The sequence below is a fragment of the Mauremys reevesii genome, linkage group 14 (assembly GCF_016161935.1).
Source record: "Mauremys reevesii isolate NIE-2019 linkage group 14, ASM1616193v1, whole genome shotgun sequence".
Lineage (NCBI taxonomy): Eukaryota > Metazoa > Chordata > Testudines > Geoemydidae > Mauremys > Mauremys reevesii.
The window spans coordinates 31,803,238-31,830,840 of record NC_052636.1 but is presented as its reverse complement, the minus strand read 5'-3'; the positions used below and the strand labels follow the sequence as shown (position 1 = coordinate 31,830,840).

At 54.8% G+C, this 27,603-nt stretch overlaps 1 long non-coding RNA gene and 1 pseudogene across 1 annotated transcript; both read right to left on the bottom strand.

Annotated features, from left to right (window-relative positions):
• Positions 1-7,489: 7,489 nt before the first annotated feature.
• LOC120381660 lies at positions 7,490-9,111 on the bottom strand. Its single transcript, XR_005588125.1, has 3 exons — positions 8,974-9,111; positions 7,930-8,000; positions 7,490-7,574 (listed from the first exon to the last, which is right to left on the bottom strand). It is a non-coding gene; the product is annotated as an uncharacterized LOC120381660 (long non-coding RNA).
• Positions 9,112-9,659: 548 nt separating this feature from the next.
• Positions 9,660-16,731, bottom strand: LOC120381588 (annotated as a pseudogene).
• Between the last annotated feature and the right edge of the window lie 10,872 nt (positions 16,732-27,603).

Genomic DNA, 27,603 nt, shown 5'->3' with positions numbered 1-27,603 from the left:
AAATAAGCAAGAGAAGAAGAGAAAGGAGGGAGGGATGGATGGAGGAAAAGGTGAAACAAAAAGGACAAACCCCAATGTCCCCAGTGATTCTAAGGGACAAAATCCCAGGTGCGCAATAAAATTCTGCCTCCTTAAGCTCCTGTTTTCCATGCCTAGAATCCAACTGTCACCAGATGGATCAGACTGAACAGGTTTCAAACCTCCAGGAGGCTCTTACCTTCTAAACAGGGACGGCTGTTTTCTAGTAAAATCACTAAAAGGGAAGGAGAAAACTCGAAAGAGGTTCCTCCTGGTGCTCACGTCCATGAACCCGAATACTCCCTCAGTCCTCAGAGAGAGACCTGGAGAAGGAGACTTGCTGCAGCAAAGCCACAGGGGTCTCTGAGGTTTCCCTGGCCCCTCACCCCTGTCCTGCCTGGCTGATGTCAGCATCTCTCTGTGAGGTCACCACCTCCCCACCACCTTGGACCAATAGGCTGAGGTCCTGCAAAAGGCCTTTGTGATGTCACTGCCACACCCCTCCCTTGCTGTGCCAATGTCCTGCCCCTGGCCAGGCACTTTGGAGGTTTGAGCTACTCCCTGGGGATCACCCCACTCAAGGAGCGTTCGTTCTAGGCAGCAAGCCAGCTAGACAGGGAAACATCAGATGCTGCTCCCAATGCTACACTCAGTTTTTCAGAAATTACTCGACTTTTCGGCCAGAAGAGACCATTAGAGCATCTAATCTGACCCCCTGCATATCACAGGCCTCCTGTAGGACACAATAGCAGGTGAGGGTGGGGGGCTGAGGAAGCGAGTGGGCAGGCAGTGGCAGGGGGGCAGGTGAGCCGGTGGCTGGCCCCAGCTCACCTCCACTCCGCCTCCTCCCCTGAATGCCCCACCTCGCTTTCCCCCCTCCCCCTGCTAATCAGCTGTTCACACAGGAAGCCTTGGAGGGAAGAGAAGCCGTGTGGCGGCTTCGCGCTCAGGCCCAGGAAGGTGGAGACGGAGACGAGGTGAGCTGGGGCAAGGGGGCCGCCCGCACCGCAGCAGGTAACCTGGGGGGGCACTGGGGAACCGCTTCCCACCCCAGCTCACCTACCTCCCCTCTGCCTCCCTGGGCCTGAGCACAAAGCCGCCATTCGCTTCTCAGCCCTCCCAGGCTTCCCGCGCGAACCGTCAGGGGCAGGGGGTCCAGGGGCCGTCAGGGGACAGGGAGAAGGGGTGGTTGGATGGGGCAAGGGTTCCAGGGGGGCCATCAGGAATGAGAGGAGGGGTTGGTTGGGGTGGCAGGGGGCAGTCAGGGGACAGGGAAGGAGGGTAGATGGGGTAGGGGTCCCGGGGGTGTCAAGGAACGTGGGGGTTGGATGGGGCAGGAGTCCCAGGGGCAGGGGTGGGCCACAACCCCATGTGGGGTTAGGAGGGAACTGGTTGTTAAGATTTTGGCAGCTCATCACTGGCCGGGGTGGGAGGCTGAGGAGGCGAGCAGTGGTGGGGTGAGTATGCAAACCAGGGAGGGGAACGGAGGTGAGCGGGGGTCTGAGGAGGCAAGCGGGCGGGCATTGGCGGGGGCAGGTGAGCTGGCGGTGGGAGGAGAGGTGAGGAGGCGAGTGGGCGGGCAGGCAGGTGAGCCATGGGGGCTGAGGCGAGTGAGCCGGCAGCAGGGGAGGGGGGTTGAGGAGGTGAGCGGGGGGCAAGGGGGGCTGAGGAGGTGAATGGTGAGTCAGTGGCTGACCTGTTCTACTGATCTGGTCTGGCTCCCAGCCCCTCTCCAAGGGTTGCAGCTGTCTGGAGGTGCTGCCTTCCACCCCTTCCTCAGTCCCACCTCATTCACTCCACAGGGCAACTGATTACCAAGGGGGGGGGGGGGAAGATCTTATTCTATCTCTAACAAAAAGTCATTTTCCTTTTACCTTAATTATACTACCTTAGGGGCCCCCTATAACATATTAGCAAGGTTCATTACCGCTGTTTTGGCAGGGCGGTGCTGGGGAAGGAGGGTTTGTTTCCACGGGGCAGGCGGCACTTTGGGGGGGATTGTTTCGGAGTGCCTGGGCAGTGCTGGGGGCGTTGTTTTTGCAGGGTGGGCAGTGCTGGGGGAGTTGTGTTTCGGAGGGGCTGGGGGTTCGGTGGGATTTTCAGCCCTCAGCTGTTTTCTTTGGAGTAATATTGCCCTTGCCGCTTTACGAGTTGTGCAGGCCTGGACTAAACCACAGCCTCGGGACTCAGCATTCAAGTATCCTGCAGTCTGAGCTTCGCATCTGATACATTCCCTCGTTGGCTACCATTGTTTGCCCAGCATGGAAGTGCTTCTTGTCCAACAAGGCAGCCAGATTGGGACCCGTAGGTGCGGAAGGGTTGAGCTCAGATTGAAGTTTTTCCCACAGTCAGAGCACGTGTAGGGCATTTCTCCTGTGTGGATTTTCTGATGTCTAATAAGGTTTGAGCGCTGATTGAAGCGTTTCCCGCACTCAGCGCACGGGTAGGGCGTCTCTCCTGTGTGGATTCGCTGATGTGCGATAAGGCTTGAGCTTCGATTGAAGCTTTTCCCACACTCATGGCATGTGTAGCGTGTGTCTTCCAAGTTGACTCTCTCACGGGTAATAAGGTCTGAGTGGCTACTGAAGTTCTCCTCTGGCCTGTGCAGAGTCTCAGAGGCTTTTGTTTTTTCTGGGAGTGCACAACTCCCGGAATCGTTCCCTTTGGATCTTCCTGATAAAGTTCCATGTGGTTCTCCTTGCTCAGCATCTTCCTGCTGGAGTGTCTCCTCCTCATTCTGACTCACCATCCCATCACCTGATGGGAGACAGAGAGAATCCAGACACAGGCCACTCCCTGCACCTGAGAGAAAGGAAATATCAGAGAGAGGAATGGAAAAAGGGGGGAACAAACCAAAATATGTGCAGTGGAGATCAATCCTATCAGGAGCTGATTTTCCCCAAACCCTTCCCCAGAGGAGAGAGGAAGGGATCAGTTTTGATCCACATCTCACCAGAACACTCAGGGGAAAGTGAGATCAGGGAGGGACCTGCTGCCAGTTGTAAGTCAGAATAGGTGGGAAGCCATGAGTCACATCTGCCATAATGATTCCACATCTGCAGGGAACAATCTTGAACTTGGAGAGCTCACAAGGTCTTTGTAGGGCATCCCAAATGTTTCCTGCATTCACTGACAATTTTTTAGTTGGTTTAACCAATTCCCTACCTGTGGAGGCAGCTCTCAGGAGCACTTCTTTCTCAGAGCCCTGGAGGTCTGGGACCCACGGCTCTTCCCCTCGTTCCAGCTGCGAGATCACATCAGGTTTGGAAACTGGAAACCCTACTCAAGGCAAAGAAAATAAGGGAGGTCAGTGGAATTTGTGGGATACTTGTCACAAGGTGTACTGTATGATTTTACTCCCCAGCTCATTTTTAAGCAGTAATATCCCAAGACCAGCTTCCTTGGCTCCAAGTGGCAGGAGAGTTATTATTATAAATCATATTCATTACCTTAGTGCCTAAGGACCAACTAACAGTGGGTCTCCGTTGTGCTAGGCACAGTACAAACCCAGAATAGTAGCTGGGCCATGCCCTGAAGAATTTACAATCTAAATAGACAAGCCAGACACAGAATGGGGGAAGGGGTAGAACCCACTGTTAGAATAGAGATATTCAGGCCTGTCTGTAAAGCCTATAGTTTAAGAACTTAGGTCTATTTTTATCACTTAGCTAGTTACAGGGGTATAAAACAAAGAATCAAAATCTCAGTGTGCCTGTGTCTGGGCCTTCTCTCACTGTGACCGTCTGAGGCCTTGTTCTTAGGCTAAGGCCTTTGGCTCAGCAACAGGGGCAGCCATAAGCTGGGAAGCGAAGGGTCACATCCTCACATCCCAAACCCGTCACACTGAAATAAGGTGCTATTGGGCTGTTAGGAAGATGATCCTGTCCCGATAGTGCCCATCACCACCAGATAAAGAAACAGATCTTAAGATGGTTAAAGAAAACTTGGTTTGACAGAATCCTGTCTGGCAAGAAATCACTTCTCAATGGTTGTGAAACTCATTTCTGTATTGCTTTATATTTATGTCCCACACTTTTCTATTGTAAATCTGTCTGGTTCTCTAATTGTTTCTCTCTGCTGTATAATTAATTTTGCTAGGTGTAAGTTAATTAGGGTGGTGGGATATAATTGGTTAGATATTTATGTTACAATATGTTAGAATTGGTTAGTTACATTTCAGTAAAATGATTGGTTAAGGTATAGCTGAGAATATTACTATATAAATGGGGTCAAAAAGGAGGGGGAAGGGAAATTGGAATCATGTTTGTTAAGGTGTGTGGGGGGGAAACAGGAACACAGGCAAGGCTCAGCTGCATCAGAGCTGGGAAGGGGGACATGGGATAAACGCTCTACGGCATCAGAGCTGGGAAGGGAACACTGGGGAACAGACTGTATCAGTAGATCGAGATAAGCCCGACTGGTGTGAAGGGCTTCAGAATATGGTTGCTTGGAAACTAACCCCAATAAACATGGTACTGTCTGCGCTTTGGACTTCTGGTCTGTTGCTGCTTCCTGTCTGCGTGACGAGAACCAGGGAAGTGGGAGGGTGAAGGCAAAACCTCTAACAAAACTGACATGACCTGATACCCAAGAGGTGAGCCTTAGAGGACGGTTTTAATACACACTGGAATGGATCAGGGATTCCCATGAGGACTGACAGGGAGCAATGGTAAATATGCATTTAGATCCTTTTCTTGTTTTGTATCTTTTCCCCATAAGGCTGAACCTCTGGCACTGTCATGGATCCATAGGATCTGTGCAATGCCCTGGCTTTTAAGCTGTCCTTGGGAGGTGCCCCTTGAGTGCACTAGACCCCCAAGGGGGTCCCACTCTTCCACAAGGACAGGCCACTTAGCTTCAACACCTGAGACTGAGCCTCTGGCTTCAACACTCCTACTTCAGGTCACATATGGGTTGGGGCAGCTATTGACATTATTGTAATCAGAGCAAAGCAGCAGATATGGTATATCGCCATCCTATTACCATAAGGAAGTGGATAAATTACCTCTCCTAGTGACCATTTTTTCATTTTGTCAGGTCCCCGAGACAGTGTAAACTGAAGCAGGGCCTCCCTTCTGACGGGCTCCCTTGGGCCTCAATCTTTGTTTCCATTGGTGTCATAACTTGTAAGTCCGCACCGTGCAAGCCCCTCTTTACTATACTTCTCTTAGTCTAACTGTTATGTGGCTTGATCCTTGCCTATGATTTCAGTTATAACTGTCTGTATTAAATCAAGTTTCTGTGTGTTTCACCAAATTTCATCTTCTCAATTAACTTTGAGTAGCCATGTACAAGGGCGAGCTGTACCCCAATACGTAATCTTATAGGTGTAAAAATTGCTTTTGTTTTCGCTGTTGCTCGGCCTCCTGCTTCCTCCTCTGGCTCTCCAGCCGCTGCCGCTCCTTCTCCTGCAATGGATGGGAAGCTCAGATTATACCCATCTGCTGGGGCTCCTTTCTGGTGCAGTCTGGGTGGCCATAGGCAGCCAGAAACAACACACCAGGGCACTTGCAACCAGAGCCAATACAAATCTCCCTGGAAGAGGGCACAAAGGGCCCCAGTAAAACAGTGGCTCAGCAAGGTGGTCAGCCCCGCTGCAATGGGAGAGACAAAGCAGCAGTGCTAATTCAGCCACCCCATTTTCTAGGAGCAGGAGAGGAACTGTGGGACACTTCTTGTGTGTCAGAAGCATTACCCCAAGATGAGTATGTTATTGCATAGGGTGCATTTGGGCAAGCAACACTGTCTGCGATTTCTATGCTGCATTCACTACAGAGGTTCGACTGTCACTAGCCAGCAGCAGTGCTAGACTTCAGCATGAGATAAGGGAACAGGTGATGTCCTAGGTAATCCTCTGCTCACATCACACCAAGATCCCCCATGGCCCCTACTTTCCACCCAAAGGTTCTCTCAAAGGTTTGAATTGTGGCCTCCCTGCTTCTTGTTGAGGCAGACTAGAACGGGCTCCCAGTTACAGCAGTGAGCCCCCGACAGCACATGAATAAATCAACGCAGAGCACTCAGTTCCCCTCGCACACGTCCCACGCGACCCAGGCGGAACGTGCTGCCAGGATGAGGGAACTAGAGGCCACTGGCCAGGCTGTCCCTAGGGGGGTGCAGGGCCCAGGACAAATCAGCCTCCTCCCAGGTTGCCTCCTCACCCCCCCCCCCCCATATTCATCCCCGTTGCTCACCTCCCTGCTCAGTCTCCTCACCATCCGTCCGACACCCCTCCCCCTGCTCATCCTTGCCCTTCGCTCGCCCCCCTGCCCCCTCCTCCCTCTCCCGCCCCCCTGACACTGCTCTCCCGGCTGCGCACCCGCCCACCTGCTCGTCCCCTGCTGTCTGCCCCCCTGTTCGCCTGTCTCCTCACCCCCCCGCCCCAGCACACTCCGACCAACCCCCGGGTCGAGATAAACCCGCCTGGCGCTGGGCCGGATCACCCCTCCCCCAGCCGGCTCCTACCTCACGGGTCTCGCGCAGCCAGAGCAGGTCGATGGCGTCCGCCTGCCGGAGGCACTCGGCCAGTTGGTGGTTACAGGCCGTGGGCAGGTGCGCGGGGCCTGACACCGCCTCCACAGCTCCGTCCGCCCGCCGGCGCGCGCTCCCAGGCCCGGCCCAGGGCAGGAACCCGCCTTGTCCTGGGGCGCGGCGCGCGCCGCTCCCCGCCTCCATGTTCAAAGCTAACCATCAGCCAAAACGCGTGTCGTCACACCCCTCCTGCCCAATCACAGAGCGTCCCACGAGGTACGCAGCCCGCCTCCGAGAGACCAGCACAGGCCTCTCTAGCCACTAGAGTCCGGAGTGGTGCGGAGCCCGCTGGTCAGTAGCGGGGGGCGGGATCCTAGGGTAATCGCCCCCTCCCAGCCGTGACGGACAGAGGTGGAAGCCAATGAATATGGCGCTCGGGCAGGGCGCTTTGTGATTGGTGCGATCTCGGATGACCTCGATGGGCGCGGCACGTGCCGGAGAGTGAGCGGCTCGCTTGACGCCTCCGGAGGCTCGGGTGGTGCTTGCCGCTCTAGCCGCCCTCTCTGCGGGCTGGAGGTCTCTGCGGGGAATGCTGCCCGGGCTGGGGGACGGTTAGTACTTGCGGGGGAGGGGCGCCATTCCCTGGCCTGTGCGCGCGCTGTGCTGCTGGGGCTCTGCACCCACCCCCAGTGACTGAGGCGGTGGGGGTGCAGGATGCCTGGGTCCTTTTTTTCCTGAGCAGGGAGCTGGAGCTGCTGGATCCTGCCTCACAGGCCAGGGCTGGGGAGCCCTGAGAGCCTGGGCCTAGCCCAGCCCCAGGGCCTGGCGCGGGGGGGGGGGGGGGCGCCCGGTGCCTCCAGTGTGGGCTGAGACAATGTCTCGTTGCCCCCCTGTGGGGAGTAGCTGGGGGGGGGGAAGTGCAGGTGGCTGTGACATCCCAGGTGAACGGTGCTGCAGGCAGGCGCTAATGAACACCAGCTTCCCCCTTGTTGTTCTCGTCCTTCTCTCTTATGGAGCGCTTCTTCCTAGGGGATTTTCTCCTTGGTGCTGTTTTGGGCTTCAGCTCAGGTTCAGCACTGAAGTTGCTGTTCAAAAAACAGAACACAAGAGAAGGACTTTATTTCCTTGCCTGAACATGATGCTGTTCAACCCTTAGCAGCAGCATGTCATTCATTACAGTGGGGACAAGGCCAAGTGATGCCATAAGGCCACGGTAATAAAGGTAATAGGTAATAATTGGAGATATACCAATCTCCTAGAACTGGAAGGGACCTTGAAAGGTCATCAAGTCCAGCCCCCTGCTTTCACTAGCAGGACCAATTTTTCCCCGGCACATTTCCACCCCTGCTGCCCCCCCCGCCGATCAACCCCCCAACTCTGCCCCCTGATGCATTTCCACCCCTACTGCCCCCCCAGCACCCTGTGCCCAGCCCCTCTCACCTGCTTCCTCTGTATGGCCAGGATCTCTTCGGCTCCACTGGGCATGGCCTGCTGCCCAACGGGGGTCTGCCCTGCGGAGCAGGGGGCAGGGTTAGCTGGGTAGGAGCTAGGACTCCTGGGTTCCGTCCTGGCTCTGGGAGGGGAGTGGGGTCTAGTAGTTAGAGTGGGGAGGGCGGGGGGCTGGGAACCAGGATGCCTGGTTGTCATGGAGTCACCGGGCGATGCTGTAGAACTGCTCCCCACCAAGCCAGTCAGAACTTTGGGGAGCCTCCTCCCCCTTGGAGCAGACTGTCTGCAGGGCAGGAAACTCACACGGCTTCACCTCCTGGGTCTGACCTTGGAGCATTCAGCATCCTCTGCCCCTCCGTGCACTTCCCACAGCGAGCCCACCCCGGCAGGGTCCTGGGGAAGCCACAGGGTCCTGCCCCGCCCCACTTTGCAGTCAGACTCTCAGCCAGCCAGTAAAACAGAGGCTTATGCGGTGACAGGAACGGGGTCTAAAACAGAGCTTGTAGATACAGCGACTCGGACCCCTCGGCCGGGTCCATTCTGGGGGGCCGTGAGCCAGACCCCCACGTCTGCCCTCACTCCTCATCCCCAGCCAGCTCCAGACTAACAACCCCCTCCAGTCCCTCCCTCCTCTGCTCAGCTCCTTCCCCGGGCCAGGAGGTCACCTGACCTCTGTCTCCCACACCTTCAGTTGGCACCTTTGCAGAGGAGGGGCCTAGGCCATCAGTTGCTAGGAGACAGAGTGCCAGGCATTTAGGTGCACTGGCCCCTTGCTCTGCAGCAATCCCACCCCCTTATCCCACCACCTAGGTAGTAAGAACTACACAGGGGACACCGAGATACTAACATCCTATTCAGAGAAAAGATTAAGAACATTCCCACTTTGTCTCAGTGGTTTCTATCCCAGCTCTGGGAGGGGAGTGGGGTCTGGTGGTTAGAGGTAGGGCTGGGAGCCAGGACGCCTGGGTTCTCTCTACACGGGAGTGCTGTCTAGTGGTTAGAGCAGGCCAGGATTGGGGCCCTGAGCCCCCTTACCTTGCTGCAGCGGGAGGACCACATCCTGTTTCTGGGCCCCGGCGGGGGCCTCGCTGTGGTGCAGAGGCTTGGGCTGACAGGCCTTGTCCAGCAGAGCCACGGCTTCCCGCTCCTTCTGCCTCTCCTTCAGCTTCTGCAGGGGAGGCCATGTCAGTGGGGAGGCACAAGGGGGTTGGAGGCTGCAGGGAACCAGGGAAGTGTTGTGGGGCTGTCTATGGGAACAGGCTATGGGGTGGGGCTCTAGAGTCCTCAGGGATGTGGGGCTCACCCACCTCCACCTCACGGCGCGTCTCCTCCAGCTGGGGCTGCAGGGCCACCCGCTCCTGCCTGGGGATGCTGAGCAGCAGCAGCCTCCGCCCGCTGCTTCTCTAGCTGCTCCAGCGCCAGCAGCCGCTGCACCAGCCTTGGATCCAGCTGCTCCAGAGGCAGCAGGGAGCTGGGGAGACAAGAGACCATTAGCCCAGCGACTCCCCCCCACAGCCCCTCCCCAGGGCTCCCACCCCTCACCTGAGGGTCTCGGCCTCAGGGGGCTCCTCCTCAGGAGGGCTCTTGGCTCCAGGGCCAGCACCCTCACTGCCAGCTCCAGGGTCCTCAGGAGGTGCAGCTGTGGGAAGAGAAGGGTGAGGCCAGGCTAGGGTCTCCCCCCATTGATCCCTCAGCCCCATGGAGCCCAGCCTGGCCGTGCCTTACCTGGGGCCTGCAGAGTCTCCTGGGTTAAAGGGCCAGTTCACCCCCTGCTTGGTCTTGGCAGCAAAGTTCAGCGTGTCAAAGTAAAAGTGTAGCTCCGGGGCGACATTTGCTATGATCACGCTGTGAGCCAAGCCCCCCAGGGAGTCCTGGGGAGAGAGAGAGAACCCAGGAGTCCTGCAGCTGCCCCCACTCTAACCCACTCCCCTTCCAGAGCAGGGGTGGGGGGCAAGAAATGACTTCCTCAACTTCCACAGCCCCCTGCCCCGCCTCTGGGCTCAGCCTCCCCCTCACTCACCAGCACCAGCGCATCCATAGGCCAGCACACTGGGGTTCTGCCCCTCCAACGGATGGCACAGGACAGGCTGCACGGAGCCGGTGTAGATGTCATTCTGGGTGGCTCGATCACCATAGAAGGTGTCGAACCTGGAGAACAGGGTAGGGCATCCTGTGATGGCAAGGGAGGAGCTCAACCCAGGGGCACCCCCAGCTGGAGACACCCCACCCGGGGACACCCCACCCCACTAACTCGTACTGTATAGTCTCCATCTTGTTCCTCCAATTGATGATCTCCACGGAGTGGGAATCCAGGCCGCGGATGCAGGGGTCCCCCTGGCTGCAGGCGGACGCACACTCGCACGTGGGCTGGGGGGCTGGCATGGCGGGGCTCGGCCAGGCTGGCTTTCTGCTGGGACAGCATGGTGCCCACCACAGGGGCTGGGAAGAGCTCGCTGCTGGGGGGAGGGGAGTTAGAAGACTGCTAGATGGGCTTCCCCCCACTTCACTCCCCAAGTTGAGCTATGGGGTGAACCTGCTGCTCTCTGCCCCCCATGGCCCCCCCACATAGCTTTCGGGCGCCTCCCCTCCCTCTACTGCTCCCTCCCCCTCCCTTTCCCGATGCCCTGCCCCTCCCAGTGCCCCACCCCAGTGCCCCCCTCCGTTCCCCTCCCCTCCTCCCTCCCGGTGCCCGTCCCCCGCCCCCTCCCTGTGTCCCCTCCTGGTGCCCCATCTTCTCTCCCCACCTCACGCCCCGCAGCTGCTCCCTCGGATGACCTCGATGGGCGGGGCGCGGCGCGTGCCGGAGAGTGAGCGGCTCGCTTGACGCGTCCGGAGGCTCGGGTGGTGCTTGCCGCTCTAGCCGCCCTCTCTGTGGGCTGGAGGGTCTCTGCGGGGAATGCTGCCCGGGCTGGGGGACGGTTAGTACTTGCGGGGGAGGGGCGCCATTCCCCGGCCTGTGCACACGCTGTGCTGCTGGGGCTCTGCGCCCCACCCCCCCCAGTGACTGAGGCGGTGGGGGCAGGATGCCTGGGTCCTTTTTTTTTTTTCTGAGCAGGAGCTGCTGGATCCTGCCCCCCAGGCCAGGGCTGGGGAGCCCTGAGAGCCTGGGCCTAGCCCAGCCCCAGGGCCTGGTGGGGGGGGGGTGCCCTGTGCCTCCAGTGTGGGCTGAGACAATGTCTCATTACCCCCAGCTACTCCCCACAGGGGGGCAAGTGCGGGTGGCTGTGACATCCCAGGGGAAGGGTGCTGCAGGCAGGTGCTAATGAACACCTGCTCCCCCCTCATTGTTCTTGTCCTTCGGAGATAAGGAGCGCTTCTTCCGATGGTATTTTCTCCTTGGTGTTGTTTTGGGCTTCAGCTCAGGTTCAGCACTTCAGTTGCCGTTCAAAAAACAGAACGCAAGAGAAGGACTTTATTTCCTTGCCTGAACATGATGCTGTTCAACCCTTAGCAGCAGCGTGTTATTCATTACAGTGGGGACAAGGCCAAGTGATGTCATAAGGCCAAGATACCTAGGGAGGTGGTGGAATCTCCATCTTTAGAGGTCTTTAAGGTCAGGCTTGACAAAGCCCTGGCTGGGATGATTTAGTTGGGTTTGGTCCTGCTTTGAGCAGGGGGGTGGACTAGATACCTCCAGAGGTCTCTTCCAACCCTAATCTTCTATGATTCTATTAAGTCTTTGTGATCAGCAGCTAGGGGACATTCTAGCAAGACCACAGACACTGAACACTAGCGGCTAAAACAAACTGCCCAGCACAGAGATAAGGTAAATCACTAACATTTCTTTTTGCCTCCGCTTACTATACTAGCATCTGGAAAAGCCAGGCTCCCCAGTAGCCTTTAGTTTTAAATCTCACTGAGACTGGCCTTATAAACCAATCCCTAAGAACTCTCCCTTGCGATGGTTAAAAGTTCCCACTGGCTAGTCCTATAAAACAGTAGGAGGAAAACACCAAGCAAAGGCTGCTTTTCACAGGGGCGCATTTGCACAGATAGGCTCAAGACTCAGGAGATGCCTGTGGCACAAGTCAGAAGGATCCATAGTACTGACCACTGAGATAGACAGAACAGCCTGCGAACGAGCCCTTCTGCCACCCAGATGGTCCTACCTATCGAACATCTTCCTGGCCTCCAACTCAATTTCCCGCAGCCAGGCCAAGTGCTCATACTCCACTTCATTCAAGAAGTTGGATAGTTTCTGATGGCAAACCTCCAGCAGGTGAGTGGGACCTTCTGCCATGGCTCTGGCTGAAACACAGGGGGGGAGCAGATGTTCATTTGCACCTGCCTGCTGCCCCCGCTCTAACCCACCAGCCCCCACTCCCCTTCCAGAGCCGGGAGAGAACCCAGGAGTCCTGGCTCCCAGCCCACCCTGCTCTGCCCACCAGCCCCCACTCCCCTTCCAGTGTGGAGAGAGAACCCAGGAGTTCTGCACCAGTCCCCCCATGCTAGCAGAGCTGGGCAGGGCATTGGACTGTGCATCTGGTGCTGCCCCTTCCCCGTATCTGGTTTTTGTCCCCTTGGCTCTCTCTGCTCCAGGCCCCACATCTGAGAGTTTGATGCTGAGCCTCTGACGCCCAAGAGCTCCCGGCTCCATTGCAGGAGAACAGCAGGTGGGAGCAGAGCCAGGACAGCATCCTGCTGTTTGCACCACCCCCCTCCAGGATTGGACCCCAGCATCCACTCCTCCCCCACCCTTGGGAGGACCCCGGCACACCTGCAGCAGGTGGGTGAGCTTGCTCTCACGGTACGGCACTGAAGATGGGTTGGACTCACCCCTGCGGCGCCTCCTGCTGGTGATTCTGGGAATTAGCTCTGTCCAGTGCTGGAGCGCCCTCTGCAGGCCCGTGATCTGCCTGTCTTCTGGCCCCCATGTCCCTCCCTGGACCTGGTGCCCTGTCACATGGGGTGCTGCCCCCTAGCAGTAACCCCTTTCTTTCAGGGTCTCCCCCCCTCAGGGAACCCTCACCCTCTAGCCCCACCTTGCCTCAGTAGCAGCTACTGCCAGTCATTGTCTAGCCCCACACCCTGGGGCAGACTGCAGTATCAGCCTACTCCTCACAGGCAAAGGGGTTTGGACCTACTCCCTTAGCCTACCCCTGGGCTGTCCTCTGCAACCCCTAGTACCAGTTGGTCCTTCGCTAGGCCGCAGCCTGGGGCTTTCTAGGCTGGAGCTCCCCAGCCCTGCTTCACCCTAGGTACCTTATCTGAGCTCCCTGCAGTCAGGCCCTTGTACCTCTGAATGCAGAGAGAGACTGTCTTGGCTTCTAGCTTCCCTGGCCTTTTATAGGGGCCAGCTGTTGCTCAGTTTGGGGCATGGCCTCACCTGCAGCCACTCCCTCAATCAGCCCAGCCAAGAGCAGCAGCTCTCAAGCCCTGCCAGGCTGCTTTTAAACCCCTCAGGGCAGGAGCAGGGTCCACCCAATAGTACAGGCACCTAGGGCAGCCCCTGGTTGAGGGTCTCCACAACCTTGCTGAGCACGTGCAGGGAGGCATTGATGGCTCCGCTCTCCTTGAGCCGCAGGCCGCGGTTGCCAGTGCACCAGTTGTCCTCGGAGCCAGCCAAGTCAACGAGGCAGAGCTTAGCCATGTGGCGGCAGTGGGGGGATGCCCGCTGGCTCTGTGCCACCCGCACCAGCAGCACGGCGTGGCTGCGGTTCAAGCGGTCCTTGAGCTGAGTGGAGGCTCCCGTGCAGTTGCGGCTGGCCGGCAGGAAGTGCCACTCAAAGTCCATGAAGCTTCTCAGCTCCCGCTCAGTCAGCCCCAGGATCAGGATGTTCTGGTCCCGGTCCTCCCGGATCGAAATGTCCTGCTGTTACGGATCCAGCACCTGAGTTGGGGGAACATCAGGGTAATACTCCCACTTCCCCACACCCAGTCTCCCCCCACCCCACCCCCCTACACCCAGGCCACCAGGGCTCCCAACCCCACCCCTATCTTGGACCGTCAGGGCTCCCAGCACCCCACACCCCAAAGGCCAGAGAGGAGGGGCTGAGAGTCTGTTTGGAGCTAGCTGGGAAAATGGAGGGGAGCCCAGATAGGGCTCTTGGCCTCCTTGCCCCCCCCCAAGATGGACCTAACTGAGGCAGCTCCTGTTGTCTGTACCTACAAGCTCTGTTTTGAACTGTGATCCTCTCATCTCATAAACGTTCTGTTACTGGCTGGCTGAGAGTCATGGTCAATCGCAGGAAATGGGTGCAGGGCCTTGTCTCCCCCAAACGGGGACACCTACCAGTGCATCTCCCTCCTGGTTCACCCCCCACATACACCTGCCAGCCCCACCCGGACTGGTGGGTGGGAATTGGGTCATATTTTGATGAAGCCTGTGTGCCTCGGTTTCCCCTCTATGCTGCACCATCAACGCAGTGGGGAGAAGGTCTGTCGGCCCACAGGTATGAATGGCTCCAAGCTGTATGGAGCCTTAGGCCCCATCAGTGGTGTTTCTGGGAAGACAACGGCAACTCCAGTCACCTGGGCAGACCATGGCCGGCCCACCTCTCGGCAGCGTTTACCTAGCTGGAGAAGCAGGGCCAGGGAGGTGCAGCTGGTTAAAGGTCAGCTGCTGAGGGCTTTGAGGACACACCTGAACCGGGCCAAGGGGAGGTGTAGTGAGTGGGTGTGGCTCCCCTCCTGCCCAGCAGAGGGAGTGCCCTCGCAGACACCCAAGTCGGCGGAGCCACCACCACCTGTCCCCGCTCCCTGGAAGTCAAGGGGCGGGACAGGAAGTATAAAAGCCGGCCGCCAGAGCTCACTTGGAGCCCAGCCACTGCTGGGAACAGATGTGCTGGTGGGAGCTCCTGACTGGGAACCCTCCAGGGCCTGAGGCAGCTGCCCTGACTGGCTGGAGCTTCCTCGCACCTGTTTTTGACAAGGAGCCACCGGAGCCTCCCCGTGACCGGTACCCGGAGGAGCCGCTGGAACTCCCTGGCGCCCACTACAAAGAGGGGCTGCCGGAGCGTCCCTGTCCCTGCTGCTACCCAGAGGAGCCGCCTGAGCACACCTGGCTGGACTTCCCGGAGGAACTACCGGACCTGCCACCAAGCCCTGGTCCCGAGGAGCCTATGCAGCTTGACTGGCCTGGATCCGGTGCAACCGATGAGGTAGCCCCTGAGGGGGAAATGGAAAGTAGCCTAGGGGTAGCCGACCCCTGTCAGGCTACAGAGGCAGAGGTCCTGATGTCAGTGTGTTGCGGTCAGGACCCCACTGACCAGCGGCAGTGATAGCTGCTGCTAGGGCCCCAGGCTGGGACACAGTGGAGTGGGTGAGCCTGTGTCCCCCCTGCTCCCCTACTTGCGGGTGGCAGTTTTCCCCCTCACCCAGGTGTAGGGACCTGGGTCTATACGCCTACTGTTAGTTTACTGCTCAGCCCCTGCACCAGAAGGGCCTGAGCTTAGTGACTCTTGGCTGCTCAAACCTGCTCCAACGGGCCTGAGCTCCTTGTACTGTTTACTGCCCAGCCCCTGCACCCAAGTGCCTGAGCCTATTGTATTGTTTACTGCCCAGCCCTGCCACCGAGGGCCTGAGCTCATTGAACTGACTGCTGCTCAGCCCCTGCCACCGAGGGCCTGACCTTATTGTACTGATTGTTGCTCAGCCCCTGCACCAGAGGGCCTGAGCTTTCTAACCCTGTTGACTGTCGTTCAGCCGGTTCAACAGGAGACGAGGAGTGAGTTGGTGTGGCTCCCCTCCGGCTGAGAGGAGGGTTGAGCCCCGGCTCAACCGATTACAGGAGGTCAGAGCAGAGCTGGGCTGACCAGGATGGGCTGGGCTGTAACTTCCCTCTCTGGCTAACCAAGGATTTGCCCCACTGTCCAGCCGGCTAACGAACCCATTGTTACCAGCGCTGGCTGCATGGCTCTGCAAATGCTGCCGGAGATGGTACAAGTCTCCTCTGGGGTCTCAGCGGGACTCAGGGGCGGCAGGCTCCTCCAGCCTAAGGAGGTGGTGGGGCCTGTGGCTTCCCCTAGAAGAAGATTTGGACCCCTTGGGAGTCTGGCTCAATGAAGGGGGCCCTCCCAGAGACTGCTCCAAAGCTGGGGTCTTAGTACCCGTCCTGGGGATCTGCAAGAGTGGGTCCAGCAGCTGGCTGGACAATTCTTCCCCCCACCCCTAGTCCTGTCCTCCCCACTCCTATACTTGCCTTCTCCTGGTAGATCTCCAGGTAGGACAGGGAGACGGAGAAGTCCAACTCCTCAGCCCCAGGTGAGCGGCTCGCCTCCCGTGTCATTTGCAGGACATCCCGCAGCGCCCGTGGGATCACACCTGGCTGTTCTGGGCTGCCCAGCATGGTGTGCGTCTTACCTGGGGTGGGAGGCAAGAAATGACTTCCTCAACTTCCACAGCCCCCTGCCCCGCCTCTGGGCTCAGCCTCCCCCTCACTCACCAGCACCAGCGCATCCATAGGCCAGCACACTGGCGTTCTGCCCCTCCAACAGATGGCCCAGGACAGGCCGCACGGAGCCGGTGTAGATGTCATTCTGGGTGGCTCGATCACCATAGACGGTGTCGAACCTGGAGACCAGGGTAGGGCATCCTGTGATGGCAAGGGAGGAGCTCAGCCCAGGGGCACCCCCAGCTGGAGACACCCCACCCGGGGACACCCCACCCCACTTACTCGTACTGTATAGTCTCCATCTTGTTCCTCCAATTGATGATCTCCACGGAGTGGGAATCCAGGCCGCGGATGCAGGGGTCCCCCTGGCTGCAGGGGCGCAGGCAGACGCACACTCGCACGTGGGCTGGGGGGCTGGCATGGCGGGGCTCAGCCAGGCTGGCTTTCTGCTGGGACAGCATGGTGCCCACCCCAAGGGCTGGGGGGGTGGCGGGGGGGGGAGAGCTCGCTGCTGGGGGGAGGGGAGTTAGAAGACTGCTAGATGGGCTTCCCCCTACTCCACTCCCCAAGTTGAGCTATGGGGTGAACCTGCTGCTCTCTGCCCCCCATGGCCCCCCCACATAGCTTTCGGGCGCCTCCCCTCCCTCTACGGCTCCCTCCCCCTCCCTTTCCCGATGCCCTGCCCCGCCCCGTGCCCCACCCCAGGGCCCCCATCCGTGCCCCACCCCTCCTCCCGCCCCGTGCCCGCCCCCCGCCCCCTCCCTGTGTCCCCTCCTGGTGCCCCATCTTCTCTCCCCACCTCACGCCCCCCAGCTGCTCCCTCGGATGACCTCGATGGGCACAGGGTGCGGCACATGCCGGACAGTGAGCGGCTCACTTGACGCGTCCGGAGGCTCGGGTGGTGCTTGCCGCTCTAGCCGCCCTCTCTGTGGTCTGGAGGTCCCTGCGGGGAATGCTGCCCGGGCTGGGGGACGGTTAGTACTTGCGGGGGAGGGGCACCATTCCCCGGCCTGTGCGCGCGCTGTGCTGCTGGGGCTCTGCACCCCACCCCCCCCCAGTGACTGAGGCGGTGGGGGGGCAGGATGCCTGGGTCCTTTTTTTTTTTTTTCTGAGCAGGAGCTGCTGGATCCTGCCTCACAGGCCAGGGCTGGGGAGCCCTGAGAGCCTGGGCCTAGCCCAGCCCCAGGGCCTGGCGGGGGGGGTGCCCTGTGCCTCCAGTGTGGGCTGAGACAATGTCTCATTACCCCCAGCTACTCCCCACAGGGGGGCAAGTGCGGGTGGCTGTGACATCCCAGGTGAACGGTGCTGCAGGCAGGTGCTAATGAACACCTGCTCCCCCCTCATTGTTCTTGTCCTTCGGAGATAAGGAGCGCTTCTTCCGATGGTATTTTCTCCTTGGTGTTTTGGGCTTCAGCTCAGGTTCAGCACTTCAGTTGCTGTTCAAAAAACAACACAAGAGAAGGACTTTATTTCCTTGCCTGAACATGATGCTGTTCAACCCTTAGCAGCAGCATGTTATTCATTACAGTGGGGACAAGGCCAAGTGATGCCATAAGGCTGTTGTACTTAAAGTACTATACAGGGTCTGTTCAGGGGGATTAAGGCAAAACGCCACATTTATTAGTAATACAGGTATCAATTAATACTCTATGATATGCATATGAGATATATATCACAGTCATGCATTCACACACAGACACAAACACACTCCGTCTTGCTGTTGTTACCAACTAGTTGCTCCCCTTAACTGCACTGGCCAGGTGAGTTAGATGGGGGAGGGGTGGAGCCGGGCTTCTGCCGATCCGGATCGATGCTCCGATGGTGACAAGATGAGACCCGGGGTCCTTCTGCAAGACACCTCACATTTATAGCAGCTTCCCTCTTATGGAAATCTAGACCAGATTCAAAATCTGGGTCTGTGTCCATTGGTCTGTGTCCATTGGTCTTTGTGCTGCTTTTCTCTGGGTGTTGTCCCAATGCTGCTCAAAGAGGGTGTTTTCTAAAGAAGGTGCTGGCTTCTAATCCCTGAGGCCCTCAATATGTCTGCTCTTCTTTGTTGGGCCCACTTGACAAGTTGTATTGTCCTTTGCTCTGGCTCCCATTCCCTCTGCAACTGTTGTAGCTGTCTGGAGGTGGGTGTCTTCCAAACCTCACTCATTCACACCTCATTCAGTCAAGAGGGCAATTGATTACAGAGTGTGGGGGGGGGGAGATCTTATTCTACTTCTAGCAAAAAGGCACATGTTTCTTTTACTGTAACTATACTATTCTTAGGGGCTATAACATTTGATACAAAGTTTCCTACCAATTTTCTATATAGGGATCTAATACAAAGTTGTATGAAAATAGAGAGGCCCAATGCCAAGTCATATGAAATACAAAATAACATCATGCAAGATGCAATGTCAAAGATACTCAATACAGAAAGATACTTAATACAAAATAACACAATGCAACGTCATAAAGATTTATAGAGATTTCTCTACATTGTCCCCCTTTTGACCTCTCAAGAACAATTCTTGAGTGGTCACCATGTAAAATCTCTGTTTCAAAGCTATGTATTGGGTCATGATTTCAGAATGTGGTTTTAATTTGGAATACATCTGTTTTATCCAGCAGCACATGCAGAGCATTAGAACTAACAGAACCGTTAGGGTTACTAATAGAACAATGGTGGGATGGAAAACTATATTTAGGACTGCTGACCAGGTGGGTGACCAGCCTTTAAACACATCGTACCAGTGGTGGATACTTAACTGTTTTGCCTGTTCAGCCACCCTGAGTATTTCTCCTCCCTCATGGAGGATAGCCAAACTTCTGGTTTGGATTTTCTCTCGAGTGGATTTTGTTAGTTCACTAATTTGTTTGTTATTGTACATCCATCCATATAGGCCTGTCCAATTAATGCCTAGGGAGAAATCAGGGTCAAGGTTTTCCAGGTCCAAGGTCCCCATATCTATTTCTTTTTCTTTGTATGTTGGAAAATAGAATACTAGTTTAGGGGTATGTAGTATGGAGACATTACACATACATTTCTGCACCGGGGGATCTGAATGAAATTTGTTTTGCCATATTACAGGTTCCAGACCTACAACACAGACAATTCTTTCCATTAAAATATACTTTGGTGGAGGAATTATCCATTTCATCCCAGAAACATGTAACTAATTCTCTGTTTTGGAGGGAGCATGGCTCCTCCAGGACAGGAAGTGTGTGGCACACCCATTGTTGTGGGGACCACTCCTCACACCCTCTATGGTCTATTATATCCCCTTTAACATTCATGTAAGTTCCAGCTAGCCGGGGAACCCAAATATCTTGTCCTTGGATTACTGGCAGTGCTGAGAATGGCCAAAGTACTGTAGTTACCTGTGCATCTCGGGCTCTTAGCACTTGGACTGAAATACTTCCGCTCAGTTGTTGTACATTAAGGTAAGAATGTAATGGTTTGTACCATCCAGCAATATATGGTGTAAATAGATTACTTTGATGGCGTGTCAATAACGGGGCTAGGACCATCATATCCTTGGCCCTTACCCAGTCCATTTCCCTCTCCATCAACATTATGGAAAGGATTTGTTGTTCTGAGCACCACAGAGCCATGGCAGTTTTATCTGCGATCTCTCTCATGGTAGCATATTCTGCCCAGAAAGTATGATTTATATGCTGCCATGTAGACCACTGTAGATCTACAGTATCTATATCTGTTTGCACTAACTGAGGTATTTGGTGTTCCTGCACCTCAGTTATTGAGTAGTGCAGGGTTTCCATGGCACTAACTTTATTTCGTAGTGCTTCAAGGTCTATGGAGTTCAGGGCACTAGTTCCTGTTCCTATTCCCCCCAGTATGGTATCAGCTATACTTCTAGTCCTTCTTCCAGGAATATGTTCTCATAATAATGCCCGTACCATGCATCAAATATGGGGGAACTGTATGGGGCACACTCGGGCTTCACCTCGACCAAGTTGTTCTTATTCCAGCTCATGGTGACATGTAGGGTATAAATCATGGGGGCCACTTGCACCTGAATACAGGGTTGTCTTCGGAGTAAGTGGGGGAAGTTCACAGTTTCTGGATCTGGACCATTTCTAATGAGAGAGGTTACATTTCCAACAGGAATAGTCTCATTTACCCAGGTCATTATTGTTCTTGTCTCTGTTGGCTCTGGTTTAAAAGGGGGGATGGTTTGAGTTCTAGGGAGGCCAGGTTTACAGGAGGGGTTGAAGCCCCACCTAGAGTCCGCTGGGGCTGACACAGCATAGGTGCATCCATAATCACCAGGAGTCATGTTTACCCAGACTTGGACCGATATGAGTGCGAAGATCCCCTGCAGTGTGGTGTTGGTCACTGGTATTTCCTGTGGCGTGTCCCAACTGGTCCAGTTATACCATTGAATTCCCCATTGTGGGTCCGGTTGTTGTTCTGTTTCCAATGCATGAATTATCATCAAAGTTACTGGAATCCAAATGCTCCGTGCCTTGAGCGCCATCTGCTGGTTTGGGTTCGTTAGTGATGTTGGTATCTGTAGCTTAAGAAAACAATTTTAGTTGCGAGATATGAGCCCATTTTAGCTTGCCCTCTTTATCTATCAAAGGGCTGAGCCGGTCCACAATAGAATATGGACCTATCCATTTAGATTCCAAATTGTGCTCCCTTCTACCCAATTTTAAATACATAACCAGATCTCCGGGCTCCCAGAGTTGGGAGCTACCAGCTTTTTGCTTATGGAGTCTGTTATTCATTTTATCAATGGCCTCATTGATCCGGTATTGCAAGGTTAATTTGTCCTCCTGTAATTGTTTGAGCCACTGAAAATAATCATGTTGTGGTGTTACCACATCTATTTCCCCTGATCCTAAACCCATCTGTGTGGGATCAATCATCAGTTTCATCAGCTGTCCAAATAAAATTTGAAATGGCTGGATTTTTGTTTTTAGCCGGTTGCTACTGCGGATGGCAGCCAGAATTAGCGGCAGCTTCTCTGGCCAATTCTTCCCAGTATTACTTACCACCTTCCTTAGGGCTTTGTCAAAGTTAGAATCAAGACTCACAGTTTGTCAGACCACTCTGTTTTTATTAGCGCAGCGCTCCGCCAATAACACCCAGATAATGTGAGTGGCCATGCAAGACCCAAACAGTCTTTTATACAGATAAAAGAGCGGGAATTAAACAAAGGGACAAAGAGAGAAAAACAGCAAAATTCACCTGGGGCATAGCATGCATATCCTACTTCCTTACTAACTCCTATCAATCTAAGGCTAATGCTTCACCAATTGCCCTTAAACGGTGCAATTGTTCTATGTTAATGTCTGTATTCCCGACACCTGTACACCAGCATTCCAGCGATTTTCCTTAAAGGTACAGACAGCATTTCTTTAATCCTATCTGTTTTTGTAATATAATTCATTCTACTTTCACAATCCCTCCTTTTGGTCACGCTTTGCCATGACCAACGATGGACTGGGTTCCACATATTAACCGTTCTTTATCTTTTTGTTCATCAGCGATATTTAAAATCATCATATTAGCACTCTGTTTTGGGGCAGTCACCTGGGTGGCAAATTTTACACAATTTTGGATACAATAGGAGATTAACTGAAAACATACAAAAATCACTAGGATTCCAAACAGGATAGTCAGGGCTCCCTGAAATAACCAGTTTCCTATGCCAGAGAAATTGAACAGGTTGCTTAGCCACTTCCATAAAGAACTTGGCTCTTCATGGGGAAGATATGCGATTTGTTCTAAGTGGCTAGCGCGATCTATTACCTCATTGGTATTGTCAGGTATATACACTCAACATTCTTTCCAATGAGTGCACAGGTCCCTCCTTTGGCCGCCAGCACTATGTCCAATGCCTGACGGTTTTGAAGGGCCACCTGTCGGATCGCCTCTGTTTCTTTGGCCAGAGTTTTTAAACTCTCCCCGGTTTCATTTGCCATTATTTCAACTACTGCTTGTAACCTCAGGAGCCTTTTTGCCTGGTGTATTACTCCCCCAAGTGGGATAAGGGAACCGCCAATGGCATCTTCCCAGGTTAAGGGGCTTATGTTATTTATATACCATTTGGCATCTGGTAAGTCCCTTCTTTTTCTCCTGAAATTACGGAGGCGTTCTTGTGGGAAGGACCCTAGCACTCGGAATTGTGGGAAGAGTTGGGCGGGATAACAGATACCTGACCAGTTAGCTGGTAATGCAGTATAAGCTTTGGTTCCACAAACCCAATGATGGCCTATTAAGGCCAGGAAGGGTTGATTGCATCCATTTATTACATAGGTGTCTGCAAATGAGGAGTAATATCCTCCAAAGGGAACAGGGTAATTCTCCTTACGAGGAGTGGTAGTGTTTGTATGGCATTGAAAGATTGTATTATTTTTACTAAGATTACTGTAAGGGGAACATGAGATTGATTTTTCTGTTTGATCCCAGGTTGAGAAAAAATTCATATCCCCATACCCGGCCTGCCACTCTTTAGTTTTGTTTGAATAATCCCATACACCATTGGCCACGATATGCTGAAGGCAATGGCTTTTTCCCAGATCCAGCCCTGTCCCATTACACACCCAACACCAGTGACCCTTTCCCTCCACCACACTTATCCATTTAGATACACTTATTCCCACTGCTTCCCAAGTGTCATTGCTGTTCCATGTTTTGTTAAACGGACGAGGTCCTCCAGTGAGATCTGGGGAATTGAGTGGGATAGTCAGGACAGGAATACCAGCTTGAGAGTGGGCTGGGATGTGGCTGCAGACCCAGCATTTAGAAATATTAAGGGCCTGAGCTATCCACACTTGCTGCTGGATAAAAGAATTGTCATTGTGGGCTCCCCAGACCTTAAGACACCAGCAGCTGAGGAACAGGCGCCACCAGAGGTGCATGTTGGAGGCAGGGCCCTTCTGGTTCTGACAACCTCAACTGAGGGAACCGCAGTCACGGTTTTACATCCACCAGGCGCTAGGCTCACTACTGCTTCTTTTGGCGGGCCTTGCTTTAGGTTGTCGTCTGCTTCTGGCAACCCTTACGAGAACGTTGATTGTAAGGTATTGCAGGCTGTTCCTCTACGTCTTCTTCTGGAGTCAAAATTGACTCTGCGCGGTCCTGAGGTGATGATTGGTTCGCCGGGGAGGGTGTCTTCTTACACTGCGAAGCATGTATCCACACTGCGATGCCAGATAGTTTAACAGCCGTCTGGGTAGTAAGCAGTACCTGATGAGGACCCTTCCACCGGGGTTCCAAGGCGTGTTTTCGATGATGGTGCCGTACGTAGACCCAGTCACCTGGCTCGAGGTTGTGGCAAGCGTCGGAGGTGGGTTCCGTCGGCCATGCGGCTCGAACCTGTGAATGGAAGTGACTTACAGCTTGCATTAATCCCTTGCAGTATTGAAGGAGCATACTGAGAGTCAAGTTAAAGTCTGGGACTGGAGTAATGGTAGCCACAGCTCGCATAGGGCGTCCCATAACAATTTCAAAGGGACTCAGTTTTTGCCTTTGGGATGGAGTGGATCGCATTTCCATAAGGGCTAGTGGTAAAGCTGCTGGCCAGCTTAACCCTGTGGAGTCACAAATCTTAGCAAGGTTATTCTTAAGTACACCATTTCGCCTTTCCACAGCACCTGCACTTTGTGGGTGGTAGGGACAGTGCAGCAGGTGTGTGATATGTAATATATGATCCAGGTGTTGAACAATTTGTCCAGTAAAATGTGTACCCCAGTCACTGGACAGAGTGGCAGGAATTCCCTCGGCAGGCATAATATGATTTAACAAACATTTAGCAACAGACAGTGAATCAGCCTTGTGACAAGGAAAGGCTTCAGTCCAACCAGAAAATAAACATACCATAACCAAAATGAATTCATATCGTTGGCACTTGGGCATTTGTACAAAATCAAGTTGCCAATGCAAGAAGGGTGCTTGGGGCAGGCACCGGAATCCCTGAGCCACTTTTACAGGTTTACCAATATTGTGGCTTTGACAAGTGGTACAGGCGGCACAGTGGCAGGCTGCAAAAGAGCTGAAATGGGGGGCCCACCATCCCACCTTAGTTACAGCAGAGACCATCCCCTCCTTTCCGACATGTGAAACACCGTGAAGCAGGGCAGCCAGAGATGGGTAGAGTGAAAAGGGAGCCACAAAGACACCAGTAGGCGAACGCCAAAGGGAATCAGGATGCAGAGAGCAACCCTGGGCAACCCAGGAGTCTTTTTCGGCTTCTGGGGCAGAATCCTGGAGCAGGGTGAGGTCAGTGAGGGACGGCGGTGCTATAGAAACAGAAAGGGAACCTATAAATGCATCTGGGGAAGGTTCTATGGCAGCAGCATGTTTAGCAGAGGCATCAGCAAATGCGTTACCCTTAGCAACATCAGTATCTGCCGTCGAGTGGCCAGGGCACTTAACAATAGCTAGGGCAGAGGGAAGTAAAACTGCATACAGGAGAGCAGCAATGTAGGGGCCGTTTTTAATGGGGGTACCGGCGGAGGTAAGGAAACCCCGAGCTTGCCACAGGGTGCCAAAGTCATGTACAACCCCAAAAGCATAGCGGGAGTCAGTGTAAATGGTGGCGGAGCGTCCCTCCGCCAAAAAGCAGGCACGGGTGAGGGCGACTAATTCAGCAACTTGTGCTGAGGTTACAGAAGGTAAAGGCGCAGCTTCGAGGGTTTCAGAGAGTGACACAACAGCGTATCCTGCAAGGAGACGACCTTGGCTGTCTCGAAAACAGGAACCATCAGTAAACAAAACAAGGTCAGAGTTAGGGAGAGGGACATCAGAAAGGTCAGGGCGCGGGACAGTGACAGCAGACACAGTTGCAAGACAGTCGTGGGGATCACCGTCATTAGACAAGGGAAGGAGAGTGGCAGGATTTAACTGAGAACAACGCATTATGGTGATATACGAAGCCAACAGCAGTAGAAGTTCGTACCTGGTAAGGCGAGCGGAGGAGAGGTGGATTGTGTTACGCTGTAACAGCAGAGTTTCCACATAGTGAGGGACCATGAGAGTAAGGGGAGAGCGAAGGACAAGGGATTCAGACATTTCGACTAGGCGTGCTGCGGCAGCCACAGCACGCAGGCAGGGGGGTAGGCCTTGGGCCACAGGGTCCAAAGCGGCAGAGAAATAAGCTTCTTCTTCGAGTGCTGTCCCTGTGGGTGCTCCACTCTAGGTGACGGTGCGTCCCGGCGCTGTCGATCGGAGATTTTCGGTAGCAGTGCCTGGTTGGGGCGCACGCACCCAGATGGTATCTCCCGTCCAGTTGGAATCTTCCAGGGTGCGTGCGCCCCACACCCTCCTCAGTTCCTTCTCAACCGTCCTCGGCTGAAGACGGGACTCGGGGCAGTGCTGCCTTCTCTTCCCTAATCTCTATAGAAAACATAGAAATAGTTATTAATTAATTCCCAGTTGTTTCCCTTCCTTTAGTATAGTTACATAGTTAGTTACTTAGTAAAAAAAAAAAAAAAACACCTCAGGCTTGTCTCCCCTTGAGACACTTCCTCGCCTATCTCAAACTCATAATGCCAGGAGCTTCAGGCTTCAAGAAATGCATCTCCTGTCAGGACTCCATGCCACGGTCAGATGGTCACTCCCAGTGTGTAAAGTGCCTCGGGGACACCCACATCCCCACGAAGTGCCAACACTGTGCGAGCCTCAAAACAAGAGCTCGTCGTGACAGGGATCTGCGCCTCAAGATCATTATGATGGAGAAATCCCTGCAGCCACTGTCAGAGACGGGAAAAGTGGAACCCGCTCCCACACGCTCCCCAGCCAGATCAGAACCGGTGGGGAGCGTCGCTTCACCCTCCCTGGAGCGGAGGCACGAAGCGGGAAAGTCTCACAAGCGAGACTCTAATAAGGGTAAGGGGTCTCCTGCGAGATCCCTACCCTCTCTGCTGACAGCACGAAGTACTGCTGCTTCAGCCTCTTCACATGCCTCAGCTGCTGCTCTGACAGAGCTGACAGGCAGGGACCAGACTTCCCGCGCTGGGAAGGCACTTACCCGTTCGGTCCCCTCGGCGCCGCAAACGGCTGCAGCACGGACACCTCGCTCCTCCTCGGCACCGAGGAACGCTACGGCACCAGCACCACGTACCTCGGCACCAGCAACAGCCACGGTGCCGACAGCGCAGTCAGCACCGGCACCAGCAACAGCCGCGCTACTTTCAGCCTGGTCAATTTCAGCGCTGAAAGCAGCCGCGATCCCGCCAGCGCGCTCTGCCTCAGCGACAAAAATAGCTGCGGTGCCGACAGCTCGATCAGCCTCCACCGAGAGCAGGGTCGGCACCCAGCCACTCTGCTACCCGTGCACTAGCAGCAGACCCCCTGCAGGGGGCGTCCAAGCACAATACAACAGGAGACTCTCTGTCACTCTCGCCTAGTAAACAGCTACAGCAGAGAGTAGACTTAGCTCAGCCTAGAGAGCAGGAACGACAGCTGCTCACTCAAAGTGACCTTTTAGTGCCACCTGAGCCTCACCCTCCACTCCTGGAAGCAGAGGACTCCTTCCTTGACCTGCCACTTTCTCCACCTGAAATGGCGTTCACCGACAGTGACCTTGAACTGCAACAGCAGGCAGAGTTCTCCCCTCCTGCTTCTCCTCCACAGGCACCTTTACCACCTCAGGTCACGGCTCAAGTTCAGCAGCCTCAGTTTCCCTATGCTGCCCCTCCGTGGGTGATGCCTGGGTTCTCCTACCCCATGCCTTGGCCGCAGTGGTACCCGTGGCAGAATCCTCCTATCAATCACCTTCCTTCGGTACCTCAGTCTCCTGCTCCATCCACTTCCAGGGTGCCTGAACCCCCTCCTGAACTGGGGAGCTATGCACCATATCCTGATTCGCCTAATCCTAACTCTCCATCAGCCTCAGATGAAGCCAGCCTCCCTCCACCTCCACAGATCGTGGACGACTGCAAACAGTTCCAAGAACTCTTTAAGAGGGTTGCGATCAGCCAGGATATTCCCTTAGAAGAGGTTCAGGAGAAGCAACACAAACTCCTTAAAATCCTTCAACCGTCTGCACCCTCGAAAATCGCGCTCCCTATAAATGAAGCACTCATGGAGCCAGCTGACACTCTCTGGCAAACCCCAGCTTCTCTGGTACCAACTTGCAAGAAGGCTGAGCGTAAATATTACGTTCCTGCAAAGGACGCAGACTTCCTATTCTCTCATCCACCACCGAACTCCCTTGTCATCGATGCAGTGACACAGAGGACCAAACATTCACAATATCGACCCACCCCTCAAGACAAAGACCTTAGACGCCTTGATGTCCTGGGACGGAAGGTTTATACATCCTCTACACTACAGTTCAGGATTGCTAACTACTCTGCCCTCCTCGCCA